Source organism: Peromyscus leucopus, chromosome 5, assembly GCF_004664715.2.
Source record: "Peromyscus leucopus breed LL Stock chromosome 5, UCI_PerLeu_2.1, whole genome shotgun sequence".
Lineage (NCBI taxonomy): Eukaryota > Metazoa > Chordata > Mammalia > Rodentia > Cricetidae > Peromyscus > Peromyscus leucopus.
The window spans coordinates 21,133,438-21,150,432 of record NC_051067.1 but is presented as its reverse complement, the minus strand read 5'-3'; the positions used below and the strand labels follow the sequence as shown (position 1 = coordinate 21,150,432).

Here is a 16,995-nt window from a genome sequence, read left to right as displayed (position 1 = left end):
GAATAAAGGGGTTCCCAAATCCCCACTTCTAACTGAGGAGCTATGGTCAATTGATGGCTCCCGGGAGAGGGTGAGTCAGTTTTCATGACATTGCCTTTTATAGTGGAGCCTCCTCAGTCCCCAGAATTAACTAATTGAAACGATGCCAAGGAAGTTCCAAGCATATTTGCATTCAAAGGGTGAAGAATCAGATTCTGCCACTTGATGGGGAAACATCCAGCTTACATGGGCCATGGCAGACATGGCCTCTCATGTCCACCTTTAGAAAACAATCTACAACATGAAAATTTGCTGGAAGACCCTCTTGTGACATTTACCATTTACTGGGGACCTCATTCACCTTCCACCAAATCACTCTACAGAAGGGGTCTTGTCTGCATTTCAGAAACAACAAAAAAGGGGCTCAGAACCATGCTGGCTGAGGGCAGTCAGCACCTGCTGTGTCCCATGCCCTATTGATGCTTTGCAAACATCAGGGCCAGATTTTCTCTTTGGTTCACTACAATTGGACTAAATAACCTGCATGATGAGGTGGGATGGCTCAAGCCCAATCCCAGGTCTCTCGATGCTGCTCCGGTAGCCATTTCTGACTCTACTCACATCCCTCTAGCCTCTTACTCTCGTCTCAGTCCTATTTGGACCCATGTCATGACATCAATCCCACACAGTGCTTTGGAGAGAATTAAAGGGAGCAACAAAAACAGCCTCACCCTGTGGGAAACTGCCTTTTCCTGTTGCTCACCGCGAGTGAAGCTGTCACTTGCATTGTGCTGAGATGACTGAAAGTGTGTGACAAATGGCTTCTGAGATTGGCAGTGGCACCGACTTGGCAGGGAGCGAGGTAATAACTACTGTGTTATGGATTATTCTGGAGCCCTCAGATCACGTTCCTGTCAGGCTCTGCCTTCATTCTGGGAAGCCTTAAGAAGCAGCCCCCTTTGCTCCAAACAAGAGTCCTTTGGTCTCGTACCGTTGTTGTTTATAAAATTGCGGACTTTCCACAACGAAGCAAAAAGAAACTAATCTACGTGTTTAGAAGCCCAGTAAGCCTAATATGGCTTTGGCAAGAAGATCTCCATGCAGAGCATCTTATAGAGTTGGGCAAGAACAGCGAGGCTCAAAACTGACTAGCATTAAACATAATAAATGGGAAGAATGTAGGAGAAAAGAAAAGGATGGGCAGAGAGAGGAGGAAAAGGACGTCAGCAGGGAGAAATAAAAGAAGGAAGGGAGGAAAAGAGACGGTGGGCAGCAGCCAGCTTCCCACCTGCATAGGTGCCTGCAGGGAGAAGAGGAGAAGGAAGATGGGAGGACAGAGGGGAAGAAAAGCTAGTACCCTCTGCCACCCCACAGACCCACAGACTCCCTGACTCCATCCCCGACGCTTCAGGGTGATCTAAGAGCTTAGAAAAAGCTTAAGAAAAAACGATTTCCTCGCAGTGACACAGCAGTCAATTATCCTACCAAGAGCTCACAGACACCCCCCCTCCCGCCGCCAAGAATCTACTGTGTCTTCACCCCCTCACTGAGCCATGTGTCCAAGTCTGAGCCTGTCCCAGACTCCAGCGTCCCCCAGAAACCCCATTGACACCTTCCTGTGTTGGTATCAAGTCTGCTGTACTGCCTATGTAGGTCAAGACACGTGTTTACTCTGGGACACAAGCCTATTTTCTACTTATTTCACTTGGAGAAGAATTTGTTAAGCCTGCAGCCATGCACTGCCATTCATATGGCTTAGTTCCATTTGTGGAAACAAAGTGTAGAAAACAGTAAATACTCGAGTAACAGCCATGTAGAAGGGAATCAACCTGGAGGATGTATCAGAGCCCAGGGAGTAAAGTGCCAGGCTCCTGGGGATACGACATCTTAAGGTCCCTAATTTTAAAATAGATTTTTAAAAACAATTTTGGGTCCACAACAAAACTGGGAGGAAGGTGTGGCGATTTTTCCCTATCTGCACCACACAGCCTTCCCCATAGTCAGCATTTGAACGTTCCATCCGTTATAACAGATTGCCTGTCACTGTCACACCCTTGTTCATAGCTTATACTAGGGGTCACACTTGGTGCTACATGTTCAATGGGCTTCCATCGCTGCATCATGACCACAATGAATGAGAATCCTCTGTACATATGGGATCACTCTTTCTCCTGGTTACAGGATCAATAGGACTAGAGCGATGGTTCTCAACCCGTGGGTCCTGACACCTTCAGCAAACCTCTATGTCCACAAGGTATTTACATTACCATTCTTAACAGTGGCAAAATCACAGTTACAAAGTAGTAATAAAAATAATTATAGGGCTGGAGGTAACCACAACATGAGGAACTGTATTAAAGGGTTGTAGCATTAGGAAGGTTGAGAACCACTGGACTAGAGTATAAAGAAACTGTTGGAAAGCCAGAATAAAGAAAAATGAAAACAAACAAACAAAACACACTGAGCAATGAAACTAAGAGCCGTGCCAGAATGTCACAGACTACCAAGTACTTACTCCATACAAAACACTATCAGGGTGTGTCTTCTTTCTTTGCTCCAGCTGTCTAAGCACCTGAGGCCTTAAAGCATAAGCTAGAAACATTGAAAATATAGAACCTGCACATATTGACCTGTTTATAAATGAGTTAGCACGTGAGGATGCCATTCTATATATGTTGGAGCTGTCACATTTCACCAATTTATACCAAGCAGTGTTCATAAGAATGACCCTAATATGCTTGTTCAAAGAAAAGAACTGAATTCAAGATGCCTTATCTATTAGAAGTTGGAGGCAAGTCACCACAGTATTGATTTCTTGCTGCTGGAATTAAGTGCAGTGTTCAAAATGCCTAAGACAGTGTCTGACACTAAGTGCTGGAAGCGTTGATATGTGATAGTGAGCATAGTGGCCATGGTTGTGGTGATGTATCAAGCAATTGGCAGAAGAAATGGGTATTTTATATTTTAATGTTTAATATTTTATTTTTTAATCCCTCAGGCATTTATTAGTCATGTTGCTCATGAAGATAATCTTGTGTTCCAACGTGAATTCAAAGACAAATGGTACATGGTTCCTAGACCAGAAGAGGTCATTATCATATTAGATTAGATGATGCTGGATTGAGACAAGTGTTTTAGTGCACCTATTTTCTTTAGGCTGGGTCCTACTGTGTAACACAGACTGGCCTCAAGCTGTAATCCTCCTGTGTCCTCCAGCTGAGTGCTGGAATTACATGCATCACTATGTGTGGCTATACCGTATCTATTTCTAAAAATGGTGTGGCGACATATATGGGAGGATTTTAAGAGTCAAGAGCTACAGTCAGTAGATGAGCAACCATTAGAAGAGTGTGATATTTGGTCAGGAGTTGGCATTGGAAGGATGGATATTCCAGGCAGAGAAATCTGACTTTAAACAAAAGCACAGAGTCATGGGGTTCTTGTCACAGTAAAAGACACAGACAAAACAGAATCAAGGAATTGAAGGAAGGAGGTAAGGAGGAAAAGTTACTAAAGCCAGTTTATAAATGTCTGGTGTATCACACCAGGCAGTAGGGATTTTATCCAGAGGGAATTGTTTTCTACTGAAGTCTTTACATTGAGGAATTATATGATATAATGCCTGAATTTGATACTTATGCATAGTGAAGGCAGTGTGGGAAATGTATCTGAAGGGCAGGAGGCAGAGGCCTGAAGACCAGGTATGGGTTCTCAGGATGGCTTGGGTTAAAGCCAAGACCCTGTGGCTTAGAAAAGTGACCAGTGGATCTGGTAAGATTGGATGGCTTATTTCAGGGGCTTTGGGAAATGGACAGAGAAGAGAAAGGTATATAGGACATAGGGTCACCTGTGACACTGGGGATGCTGACTTGAACAGGACAGATAACCCAAAGAATCAACTTTCTAAAACCCAAGATTTATTTGTTTTACTTTCTGTGCTTCCCTGGTAGCATGAAAGGAACTAAATCTTTGGTATTATCTCAATTTCAAATTTATGAGATATTTTCCTGTTCTACTTAGGAAGGTGCTATTTGAGGGACTCCACAGTGCTAGAACCAAGTGAGCACCAGGTCCTTTTCTAATTATTTATTTTTCTTGTTACATTTATGATGCCGGTGCCCATGCCAGGGCACATGTATGATTAGGGGACAGCTTGGGAGAGTCATTTCTCTGCTTTCATCATATGGGTCCCAGAGATTCCACCCCATCAGGCTGACAGCAAGCACCTTTATCCACTGAGTCATCTTGCTGGCCCACAAATTCTTCTTCTCTAAGTTTTAGGCAACGCAATTAAATCTGTTACCCTTTGGAATTCTAACCCCACGATGGCTAAATATAATCTAGCGCTAGGCCATCTAATGTGGTAACCATTGTATATGACTACTGAGGGTTTGAACCATTATATGTGACTATTGAGGTGTGATCTAAGTGTAAAATACAAATTAGAAGTCTGAAATAGGGAAAAAATGCATAATAGTCTATTAATGTTTATATTAATTACATGTGAAAATGATACTTTGAATGTATTCTAAAATAATTTCACTAGGTTATGTATATGGTTCCTATTATATTTCTATTGGTAAGTGTTGATCTATGAGATTCAAGTTATTCAGACAATCAGTGTATGTTTTCCATTATTGTTCCTTACCCATTATGAAGGTCCAGTTTACCTGGTATTTTCTAATATCTCCCAATGTGTCCTTATCTCAACTAAAAATGTAGTTACTGCAGCAACTGTCACAACAGGTTATATGGTATTTACTACACCTGCAGGGTGAGACATAAACAAATGCCAATCATTCCCCTCAGATTTTCCTCACACATATCTGGGGCTTTGCAAGCCAGAGCAGGAAAGAGACCTGACTGCTAATTCCTGCCTGTGTCACTGGCTTCTCCGACTCTAGTAAAGGTAATAGTGATCCCTCCAGCTCACTTCAGAGAGGTATATAGGTAGTTATGAAGGCATCTCAAAGGTGACTCTAAAGGCATACCATCCATCTACCGATAATGTCTTTAAGGTTGGTCATGGGATCAGTTTCCTCTGGAAGATGTGGATAGAGGATAAAGGAAAACACAGAGACTGAATTAGTGTCTATTCCCAAAGACAGTAATTATCCTTTTCAAGTCCATCCCAGATCTTGCAGCAAAGCCCAGTTAACTTGGAGACTGGAGGAACCAGAAGTCACTATGCATAAAAAGTATCTTGTTATTTTGTGAAACAGACCAACGGGATAGGGTTTTGTAAATCTGGTCGTCATGTTATGTTTGTGTAATTTCAACCTCATTTTTGCAAAGAGCCTGTCCATTCACAGCCAGTTCTCAATGGCCCCTCAGCAGGCATCGTTTGGCAAGAGAAGGTAGATGTAAATCGGGGAGATTGGAACAAGATGAAATGAGTCCCATTCCCTTCACTCAGGAGTGTGGTGGCTTCAAGAGATGCCATTTGGCCTTGGGGATTGTGATGTGGTTGGGGGTGGAAGCTGGAGGTTTCCCTTTCCATAGCAAGCTATCGCTTTTACTTGACCATCATGGTTCTTTGAGGTGACTGGGGAAGGGTGTAGGCGGATCAGACTCAGGGGAGGTGGCTAAAGACCCCCTCAAGTCACTCTTTGACTCCTAGAACTTAGAAATGTGGTAGCAGGAGTAAACACCACAGGATTTATAATCTCTGTGTTATAAAGCTATGAGGCTTTTCACCTCTGGGTTCAGACAACCATCTGAAATCATCCAATACCCACTCTCAAGAAAGGTACTGCAGTTACATCCTGAGAAATCCAAGCTTGCCTAGTGCCATCATTTAGGAGTCCTGTACCCAGGAATCAAAGAAAAAAAAAAAAAAAAAAAAAAAAAGAGCACACTGCAGAAAAGCAGTAGTCCCCAAACGAAAATTCTGGAAACGTTAACTGTCTTTGTTTGGTGTTTTGAGTGCCTTCCCACTCTGGGGTTATAGATGCTCCCTGGGGATCTGGCTGGGGACTTAAGGTGGGGGGGTGTTGCTCCCAGATCAGTTTAAATTACATAATGGAGCCAGGAGAGTCGGGTGATGGGATTGCTAATTCCCTTTAGAAGGAGACAAACTGCATATTTAAAAGCTCAACAAATACTCAAAAAAGGAAGAAAAAAAAAAAAAAAGCAGCAGCTCAGGCAGTGACTGTGAGTTCCAGACTTCTCCATGGCTGAGTCCTTGGGATCCTCCCAAGCTGAGCCAGTGGAGCTGCGGGCTGAGTCTCAAGACTCACAGAGCTTGGGGGCAGTCAAGTGCAGGTCCAGGGTCTGGGTTGGATCCCCGGGCTACTTTCTCTTTCACTTCGAAATGTCCCTTGCTTCCAAAACCGGTGGCCTCCCAATTCGAGTGAGAAGCTGTACTCCTTGGAGACCCCGGGCTCTGTAAAGGTAAGAGGTGACCGCGTCCGACCTGGAGGGGGGGTGGATAGGAGGGGGGGGTGTCACACAGTCCTGAAGGGTCTAGGTGGTCCCGCCCAGGAAGAAGTGATCTCTCTGCAGCCCGCTAATCTGGGATTCTAATGAGGCTCGGGAGGGTATCAGAGCTTTGAAAGGGAGATACAGTGACCCCCTGCCGCCAAGATGCCTGGCCACCTTCTGCCCGGTGCTTTGGATCAGTCCCCCAACTTCTCCACGAGGAAGCTGGTCAGTAGCCAGGCTCTGGCAACGCCCGGAAGGGGGACGAAGGGGCTGCCTGGCACCACAAGGCTGTGTGTGTAGTGTGTGTGTTTGCAGAGCCCAGCCCCGGGGGAGACTGTGGCTCACTCTGAGAGAGCACAGCTGTTGAAGAATCAGAGACCAGACCCTGTGTGGATGCCTGTGTGAGTCCAGAGGTCTGGGTGGTCTTTAAGGTAGGCGCTAGAGTCTGGAATCATTTTGGTGTTTTTGTGGGTTTCTTGGGTACGATATTGTATTGGCTTTACACTTTGCGTGATTAGGATTTTTCCCTTTGGGGAACTGCCAGCACCAATTGGTTTGCATTTTTAAATATTTGAGTCCGGTCGCTAGGATGTCCCTGATTTATCATGTAGTCTATCCCCGAGGTCTGGTCTAGATCTGGAGATGTTTTGTAGACCCAGGAGATCCTCTTGCAGACTTCACTGCAGGGAAGGCTCCGGAGCTCTGGATGCTTGCTGAAGTCGGCTCCTGGGAGCCTTGGGAAATTTCTGACTTAAAGACACAGGAAAAGCAAAAGCTGAAATCAGAAGCTGTTCCTCAGGGGGAGGTGGACTCCGGGGAAGTTGTAGATGCAAAGAAAAGATAGATGCCTTGAAAATGGAAAGAAGAAAACAAGGACTGGGTTGGGTGGGATGGGGGGCCCTGGCATTCATTGCTGTAAGGAGATGCGAATCTACACAGAACCTGTTCACCAGCTCCCTCGGAGTAAGAATTGCTTTAGCAGATCTTGTGGGCACAGACTTGTAGAGAAGCAGGTACAGAGACTAGATATGTGTTACAAGAGTTGGTTTCTAATTGTTATTCTTCTCCTGCCACATGAGGTGCACTAAACAAAACATGGAAAGCTAAAACAGAAGGGAAATGTCCTTAAGAATACCGACTGTAAAGAGATATTCAAGATTTTGCTGTCTCTTATCTTATCCTTTCTCACCTTACTCCCAAATTTGGACAAATTGTGTATGGCGAAAGTATTGAATTTAAACAACTCTTTAAAATGGTACAGTTGTTATATGACAGGGTATTAGATTATTTAAATAAAAATGTCTTATTAGTGGTTCTTAAGTCTCCAGGACCACACACCCCATTTGAAAAATCAAAAGCCTTGTCATGAATTTCTGTCATTTTCTCTTTCCTGGGTGCCAAACACCCATTTGTCCTGATACCCAACAGATGAAACTAGAGAAGAAAGCCGAAGATACCCTGAGGTTTTACATTAAAACCTACTTTTGAAATATAGATGTTATAATATTATAAATATATGTGATGAATATAAGAATAGCTCAGGGGCCACCTTATAAAGCCCATAGCGGTCCCTCAGGAAACCTTGTTTAAATAGTTGAGATCCCTTTTGTCTGGATTTCTATCAGCCGAAATGTACCAGAGACCTTTATTTCTGCCCTTCGATTTTGTACATAGGAGACTGAGATTCTTAAAGATGGCCTCCAGACGTGCCAAGCCTGGGTCTTTGAACCACTTAGGTTTGGGCACATTGCTTTGTGCTCGGTTTCCCTACAATTTGATGATACGCCTAGGTGCCCACATTTTCTATGCCAAGAACTCGGGCTTCCAGTTTGATAGAGGACTTCTGTATCACTTTCTGTACAAGGGGCATTCTGGGAAGTACCTTGTGGATGCCAAGTTTTGTTCTTTGCCGGACATTTCAATACTTTATAGAATATGATATCAGAAGATGTGACATAGAGCAGATTTTGAAAATCCCGTTCTTAGGGGAATACAGGTGCTTTGGTTAAACTAGTAGGTTTGGAAGTCAGGTTGTTGTGATCCTACTCCAGCTGTGCCACCAGTTTAGTGAGTGAACATTAGGCAGGCTTCTTGGCCTTTGTCAGACTTGGTGTCCTCATCTGTGAAAGTGGAGGAGAGCAAGTTGTATTGAAAGTGAGGAATACAGTAGCAGAGCTTAGGGAATTACAGCGTATTATACTACCTGCTGTCATCGTTGGTCTCACTTACAACATGTAGTGACCACAGAATATTTGGGGGGGAAACAAACAAAACAGGTCATTCATGTATTGACAGTAAAAAGTAGGTGCAAACCTTTATCCTAGCGTTTGTGGTCCTCAACATGCTTTGGAATTACTTCCCTAACTGGTCTGTTCCTCAAAATAAGAAGGCATCTTTGTTCCCATGCTTTGGACATGCTTTGGTTTAAGCCACATAGGATATCAATGGCAGCACCAAGGGAGTACTATTGGTCTCCAGATGTCCCAGAGTACTACTCACTGGGGAATACCACCTTTCTGATCCAGCTGCTGGAGTGGTCCAAAAGAGGCAGCCCTTGTCTGTGTTATGGGCAACACACTGTCCATTTAATGCTGTTTGACACAGCCTGATGTTCCTCTACCTTTGTCTCAGCCTGGATCTACTGGGTTTAGGGGTCCCGGGGATGGTATCCCACTAGAGTAGAAGGGCCACTGTGGTCTATGACTATGTTCCCAAGGTTCTGAGACCACAGTATGATTCATCTAAAGGTGCTCAAAGCTCCCTTTTTGCATTCCTTGAATGTTTGGCATACTGTGAAGTTTGGACTCCACAGCTTCAGGCTAAGAGGTAAAAACATACAGATGCCTGGCGTCCAGCTTCCATGGAAATAATGAAGTGGATACAGTTTCCTTTGGGGGAATGTCATGAGGAAAGGAATAGTGAAGAAATGCACAGAGCCTCCTTTCCTAGGAAACCCACAAGATAATGCCAAAATTCAAGAGAAAGGACAAATTAACCCCACCAAACTGCAAGGAAAAGTGAGATAAAAATTTCTAGGAAAGGGAAGTACATGTTGATAATTAAAAAAAAAAAAAAAAACCACCCTGATATGACCATGTCACAGTGCTGAGAGGGGACCAAGTGGCAAAGTGTGGAAAAGGCAGCAAAGGAAATGAGGGGCCAGGGACAAGCTCAGCCTGTGCCCTGAATAAATAAACCCTTCAGTTGGATCTCATCTCCTCGGTTACAAGATGAAGTCCCCATTTCTACCTTTCCCACAAGGCACTCAAGAGAAACAAACAAAAGTCTGTCCAAACTAAAGAGCTGGGCTGGGGACGTGCCGCAGCCAGTAAAGTGGCTGCTATGCAAGGGTGAGGGTCAGAGTTCTGATCCCCAGAACCCAAGCAAAGGCCAGGTGGGTAGCCACTGTTGTCTGCCTGTAATCCCAGCGCTAGGGAGGACCCAGGGAATCCCTGGAGTGAGCCGGCTAGCCAGACTGGCTAAAACAGGGAACTCCGGGTTCAATCAGAAACCCTACCTCAGTATGTAAGGTGGAGGGTCATCAACATTGGACCTCCACATACATATGTGTATGCACGCACACACACACATGCACTACACACATGTGCAACCACATGAATCTGTGTGTGGCAGGGGGGTGTTACACAGACAAGACGTGCATTGATTTTCCTTTGAGTTAGCTGCTGATGATAATGAAAAATAATATTAAGAAAAGCAAAGAATCCCATATTTAGTGACATGTAACTCATCCTATCACATCCTTCTTCATTAAAAATATTCATGAGAGCAGAGAGAGGTGAGTTGGTAAAGCACTTGCCATACAAGCTTGAGGGCCTGAGTTCCATACCCAGAACCCATGGAAAAACCCAGATGTGGTGATGTGTACTTGCAATCCCAGAACTGAGGAGACAGAGACAAGAGGATACCTGGGGCTTGCTGGTCAACCAGCCTAGCCTACTCAGTGAACCCCAAACTAGTGAAAAACCCTGTCTCAAAAGACAGCATAGATGGCACCTAGGGAATGATAGCCACACACACATACGCATGTATTCATGCACCTACACACATGTGCACCCACACAGACATATACCCACCCCATAGACACACACAGGAAAGGTATCCCTCCAATGCTTTAGCTAGAAGGTCATTCTGTGGACGTTACAGTCATGACCGATTCCCAGCAAGTCAAGAACATGCTGCATCATTAGTAGACAGATGTCTTGATGCCAGGCTCCTTTCTCTGGGCTCTTCTGAAGAGTCAAGGCAGGTAATATGTTATGGCTGCACATCAGTTTGCCCCAAGCGCCAGGCTTTTTGGAAGCAAGTCCACTGAAAATACTAAGTGCTGCTCATTTTGGTTATTAGGATGATATTGTTGGAAGAAAACGTGATGTAATTTACAATACGTTGCTGTCTGAACTATTTAGCCCTAATTTCAAGGTTCATAACTTACCCCCAAAAGTGGCCCTGGTACTAAAGATGATAAGAATATGCACTTGGGAGCAAGTCCCCATCTTTCCCAACCCAGTGGGGGCCTCTTTGGCTTTTGTCATAAATTGGAAACACTTCTAGTTTTTATGGCTGGCTCATATGTAGAATTTCTCAAATCAAAGTGTGCTTTATAAATATCATGTCTTTTTTCAGTAGAGGGGAAGCTGAGCGCTGTGTGGGGGTTGTTGTTGTTATGGTGTTTAATCAGCAAGCACTTATCATCTACCGTACTGAGGGCAAGGCATTGTGTTGAGAGTTTTGCAGTGTATGAAAAGATGAATCACATCAAACTCGTACCTTTTCAGAGGAATAAAACATGTGCATAAGAGTTTTAACAAAATGCAGAAAATGACAGCTTCTGTGGGAACAGAAAACTGTGGTTAGCAAGGTGGGGAAGAGGCGGGGAGTGAGTCTACCTAGAAAAGGCTGGAGCTGTTTCTAACAGAGGCATCTGGGGGCCTGGGAAGGGAGCTCTATGTCCAGAGGGGGTAAAGAAGCAAAGGAGCCAAGAGGAGGAAGGATGGGAGAAAGGCGAGAGAGGAGCAAGCAGCAGATTCCTAGAGGAAGACTCACCTAGGTGTGCATGAGGCATGAGTATGAATAGAGAGACCGACCATGATCATAACAACAGGAAGCAGTGATAGCTTTCACTGCACAGTAGATGCTTAGTGTATCTGGCTTAAACTGGGCCTCAAACCCACCAGCTATGACCAAGGCAGCTGATCCTGATTTTCCATGGGTTCTTTTTACGCAATTTTCACCTACTTCCTAGAATGTCGTGCTTATAAACCAAATCAATTCTCTGGGTGCTTTCTCACTCATTCATGGGAGTGCGCTGGGCAGTAACAATTCAAGTTAGAGTTAAACAAGGTGACGCTGCATTCTTGTTTAGGCTCCCATCCTGTCAGTGTCCATTTTGAGATGTACTAATTGTCATAGCTTGGTGAATTTTTTTGAAGATGTTGCTGTTTGGAATGGCCTCTACTGTTACAGTACTGAAGCACCATGCTGCTATGTAGAGCTCCTGACTACAGTGCAGGAGCATTGTGCCTAGTACAACACAGCCGTGTTCATAGGCACCATCCAAGGCATGAGTTACAGAGCTGTGGGCTGTGCCTGTGGGTTCAATGATGACGAATCAACAACGTGTGTTCAATATGCATTTAAACAGGAACATGTATAAAACATGCATATGCACTGAGGGGGTCAAGAACATGTGCCACCATAAACTTAACCCTGCATGTCCACAAGAGCAATGCTTCAATATTCACTAAGTAGCATTCACAGTGACTCCGTAGAACAGATCTGTGAAGGATGGAAGTTCTCTAGTTATTTCCTTCCACAGAGAACTAATGTAAGGGAGAGAAGAAAATATCTCAGCCAGCAAAGTACTTGGACCTGAACCCCAGATTGATCCCAAATCTCATGTAAAAAAGCCAGCTCTCAGTTGTTGAGAGCACTTGTTGCTCTTATGGAGGAGCCAGATTTGGTCCATCTCCACCCCCAGTTCCAGGCATCCAACACCCTCTTCTGACCTCCATAGGCAACAGGCATGCATGTGGTACACATACATGTAAGCAAAATATTCATACACATACAATGAATTAAGTAAATCTCAAAATAACAATAACAAAAAGCCAGCACAGTGGTACACTCTTGTAATCCCAATGCTGGGAAGGTGGAAATAGGAAAATCCATGAGACATACTGGCCAGCCAGCCTAGCCTCCCCTGCTTGGTGAATTCCAGATTATAAGAGAGATCCTGTGTTTAAAATAATAATAATAATAATAATAATAAGTGGTTTTACCTGAAGGACTGGTATTCGTGGTTGTCTTCTGTCCTTCACACATACACACAGCAGTTTAAGACTGGGGGAGGTGAAGAAATTATCCAGGACTACATAGCTAACGTGAACCCAATCTGCCAGACCAGAATGCCATGATGAAATGGCATACATTTGTAAAGACAAGATATACGGCCTAATTTGGAAATGACAATGAAGAACAGAGGGGAGAAGACAGACTATAAATGGTTTAGGAAGTGGGCTCAATGGGACATGGCCACTGATTGCATAAGGAGACAAAAAGAGGAAGGCATTCCGGAGAACTCTCTAGTGTGATGGAGCAGCCCGACTGTTAGGATCCAGGGAGCCTGAGGCCACAGCAGAGAAAACACTCCAACTCATACAGCAGGGATAAGAGCGCAGGCTTGAGAGGGAAAAATAGCAAGTGTTATTTTATGAGCACGCACTGTTGCTGGTGCGGGTGCGGGCTTCCTGTGAGCGATCTGGTTTGACCCTGACACTGAACCCATGACTCAGGGACTGCTGTTCCTGTTTTGTAGATATGATACCAAGGTTCAAAGAGGACAACATCATGGCCACAGACACCCCACAAATGAATGCCAGGACAGGGATTACAGCCTCAGACCCGCTGGCCAGGGAGGTTGTAGCTGCAGCGAGACATTTTAGAGCGTAATGGAAGTGGCGGCGATGCTAATCGCATCCTGCCTCGCTCTCTGGTCTCTTGTTTTCAGCTGTAATTTTCCAGGACTTTCCTTCCTCCACATTTACTAAGCATATCTCTACCTACCTGCCAATTTTGTTCAGATTCCTCTCTCCCAAAGGGATATTGTTCTTCTGGCCTCTAGATTTCTTCCTCTTCCTCTTCTTCCTCCTTCTTTTGATCCCATCCCTTCTTCACTACTGTATGGCAAAGGAGTTGTTACGATTATTTGGTAGTTACAGAAACTGGACATGCTGAGTCATGCATGTTAATACATTGTTTAAAATATTTACCATTTCAGTGTTTCCTAGAATATAGCACATAATTTTGAGAATTATTGTCTAAGTCCTTCTTAAGGTCATGTTAGTAGAGGTGCAGTTTACTTACTAAGAGAAGGTAAGCAGGGGGTGACTGTACTGTTAGTCCATTAGATTTGGAAAACCTGTCACAGAAAATCATGATTCTCATTTACATTTCACCTCAGACATCAATGATCTCTGATCTTAAAGACAGCAATCTTTGCGCAGGTATTCTAGTCTGTATTGCTAAGCCTTATTTACCAACTTTTCTGAGATAATAAGATATTTCCCCAACACTTAGGCTAGTCTCAAAGCACTCAGTGCCCGAGGATAAAGCAGCTCAGATACAGAGAGTGTCCCATCTGAGACAGCTCAGAGCCATTTATTATACTCAAAAGCAAGTTAACGATACATAATGGAGACTCAAGCCAGAATCTTGGGCTTCTTTCTTCCTAAAATGCTCCCTGAATATGTCCAGGAGGGTGACCATTCTATCTGACCACATTGAAGTGCTGTCCCCTGAGCTGTGGCATTCGTTCCAACACTCTCCAGAGCTCAAGGCCTAGAGCTGCAGGGAGACCATCGATCTAGAATTGCTGTAAGTAAGAAGAAAGGAATTCACCTATGGGGATCTTCTATTCTTTGAAATAACCCAAGTCTGAAGCCCTTCATTTGTAAATTAATAAAGAAACCTCTCGAAGGATACGAAAGCTGGAAGAGAGGCTCAGGTGGTAATATAGTAGATATTTCTACACTGAGTGGACCGTAGCTTTTCAGTGAGTCTATCCTGCATTTGTGTAGAGCTCTGCTAACGTAGGAACAAAGGCTCTGAGATCTGTCTTCTTACACTTGGCCACAGCCTGAAAGGGAGCTGGGAAAGTGAAGCTTCGTTTGATCCGACAAACCCTAGAAACCATCTTTCAAGTATTCCGGACAGAACTGAGTCCAACGTGTGCTTTGCCAAAGCCAGGGGAAATTCGCTGCATATGTTTCTGATTCATTCATAGTTCAATCATCCAAACATTACTTCTCGAGGACTAGTTGTGGCCAAGAAACTCTTTATGAGCCTTTTAAAAACATTATCTTGAAAACAGGAAGTCTTCCTGTGCCAAGCGCTCACAGATGCCTCAGCAAAGGAAGCCTGGGTATTGAGCATTCCTAACTGGGTAGAGTCCCCACCCACTGCCTTTCCTATCTGAAAACCTGTTTTGGGCATCTGAACTTCTTTGCCCTTCACCATATTCCATCTTTCTTCTAAATGATACCTCAGGAGACAACTCTTTGTCTGGATTCATAACGTTAGCCTGCAGCCATTAAAAAGCTAAAGCAGAGGGCCCGGGTACTGCTCAGGTGGTGGAGTACTGACCTAACATACACGGAGCCCGATTCCCAGCACTGTATACCATGCAGTGTGGTGGTACAATCTGGTCATCCCATTACTCAGGAGACAAAGGCAAGAGGTTCAGAAGTTCAAGGTCATCCTAGGCTACTGTGTGAACTCAAGGCCAGCTGATAATGCATGAGCCTCCACTGTTTTCTGGTTGGATTTATTTTTTTATGTTGTTGCTGTTTGTTTGTTTTAAGTAGACTTTCACAAATGGGCCTGAAAAGCACTAGATTCCAAAGAGCCATTGACTCCAAAAAAGGAAGAAAATTCTCTTTATTCTTAAAGTTTAAAAAAATTACTGTGGTTGCAAACATGTAATATTAAATTTGGCCTCTTAGCCAATTTACATGCACAGCTCAGTGGCATTAAGCAATCATCTCTACCAACTTTCTCTGGAATCCTTCCTCATGCAAAGCTGAAATTCTGTGCCCATTAAGGAACAGCACCCCATTCCATTTCCCAGCCTCCCAGCCTCTACCAACCACTGTTCATCCCATTAAAAAGTGGCATTCATCTGGTAGCATGGATTTACTCTATCACTACAAAGCAAAGAGACTTTTAGTGTATGGATTCTAGTGTATATAATCCTGGGTATAGTATAGGAATAGGAATAATGTCTTGACAAGATTGTGTGATTATTAGGGCTACATAGTGAGACCCTTCTCCCTCTTTAAACAAAAAACCAGGTAACTACACTGGGCCCACCCCTCAGTGAAAGTATGATGATCAAGTAATACAAAGAAAAGCCTAAAAAACTTCTAAAAAGACAAGTGGGTCTCAGGTTAGACTCTCATCAGAATCTCCTGGGGAACTTGTAAATATTCCTCAAATCTGGAATGGTACTCAGCCTTCCAGTGGTACTGATGTGGTTGGTCCTTGAACCACATTTTGTAAAAGAAGGTTCTAGAAGCTGAGTGGATAACCCTAGGGAGCCCTTAAAATTCTAAATTAAATATTTTGGGTGAATGCTAGGCACTGGAATTTTTTAAGTGCCCTAGAGCTAGCATGGAGAACCTCTGACTTGGAAATGTAGTTCATATTTCCACACTGTCTCTCCCTAAATCAAATAATTCGTGTGAGCCTCTGGTGGGTATTTAACTGTGGTGAATTTATACTTCTCTAATAGGAGCCCCAAGCAGCTATTTCTATTTTGCTGATAAAAGGAGCCAAATGCTTTAGATTCCTGATGTGTTAACTAAATAGTTGACATTCAGCTTTTAAAATCTCTAGTAACCTTGTATTCTCACCTGCACAGAGGTCGTCCTACATACTCAGGTAAGCTACATGGAAAAGTATGAACAGAACTAACAGAATCCTCAAACTTTAAAAAAAAAAGGTTAATATTCGCAGATGCTTAGACATGTATCCTCAGAAGCCTGTATTGAAAACAACAAGAGAAATTCTTGTGTTACCAATGTCTGGAACAGATGTTACAATTCACCTGTCTGCATTGTAAGAGAAATGAAATATCACTTCTGTGGGACTAAGGATTCCACTTATAACTGCACACTGATGGATCTTCTTAGGTGAGGCCCTTGCAAACTGCACCCCTAAGAAGCTGAGAGTGCTGTCTCTGGTGGGTGTAATTAACATCACACACTTTAATGGTAAAGAGTGCCTGCAAAATGCAGCTCTTTGCCCTTTAGCCTGATTGAATCTGAACTTCTCTTTCTTACCATGCAGCTACTTCTTAGTTGCTCCTAAGATGACAGAGACTACTGTGGGCCAGCAAGGTGGCTCAGCAGGGAAGGACGCTGGCCACTAGGCCTTCTGATCCCTGAGCACACACCGTGAAAGGACAAAACCGATTTCCACAACTTGTCCTCTGGCCTACACACACACACACACACACACTACGGCACACGAGCACAAGTGCACAGATAGACAGACAGACAGGCACATACACACACT

At 43.9% G+C, this 16,995-nt stretch overlaps 1 protein-coding gene across 11 annotated transcripts in view; it reads left to right on the top strand.

Annotated features, from left to right (window-relative positions):
• Positions 1-16,995, top strand: part of Phactr1 (phosphatase and actin regulator 1) — a 482,351-nt gene that overhangs the window by 187,971 nt on the left and 277,385 nt on the right. Inside the window, exon 1 of one of the 11 annotated variants that reach the window (XM_028867752.2) lies at positions 4,136-6,372. The exons of 9 other annotated variants lie outside the window; for them this stretch is intronic. The gene's annotated coding sequence lies outside the window, so the exon portion shown is untranslated. Of the gene's footprint in view, positions 1-4,135; positions 6,373-6,444; positions 6,834-16,995 lie in introns of those variants that run through there. One more of the 11 variants, XM_028867753.2, reaches the window with a different exon arrangement.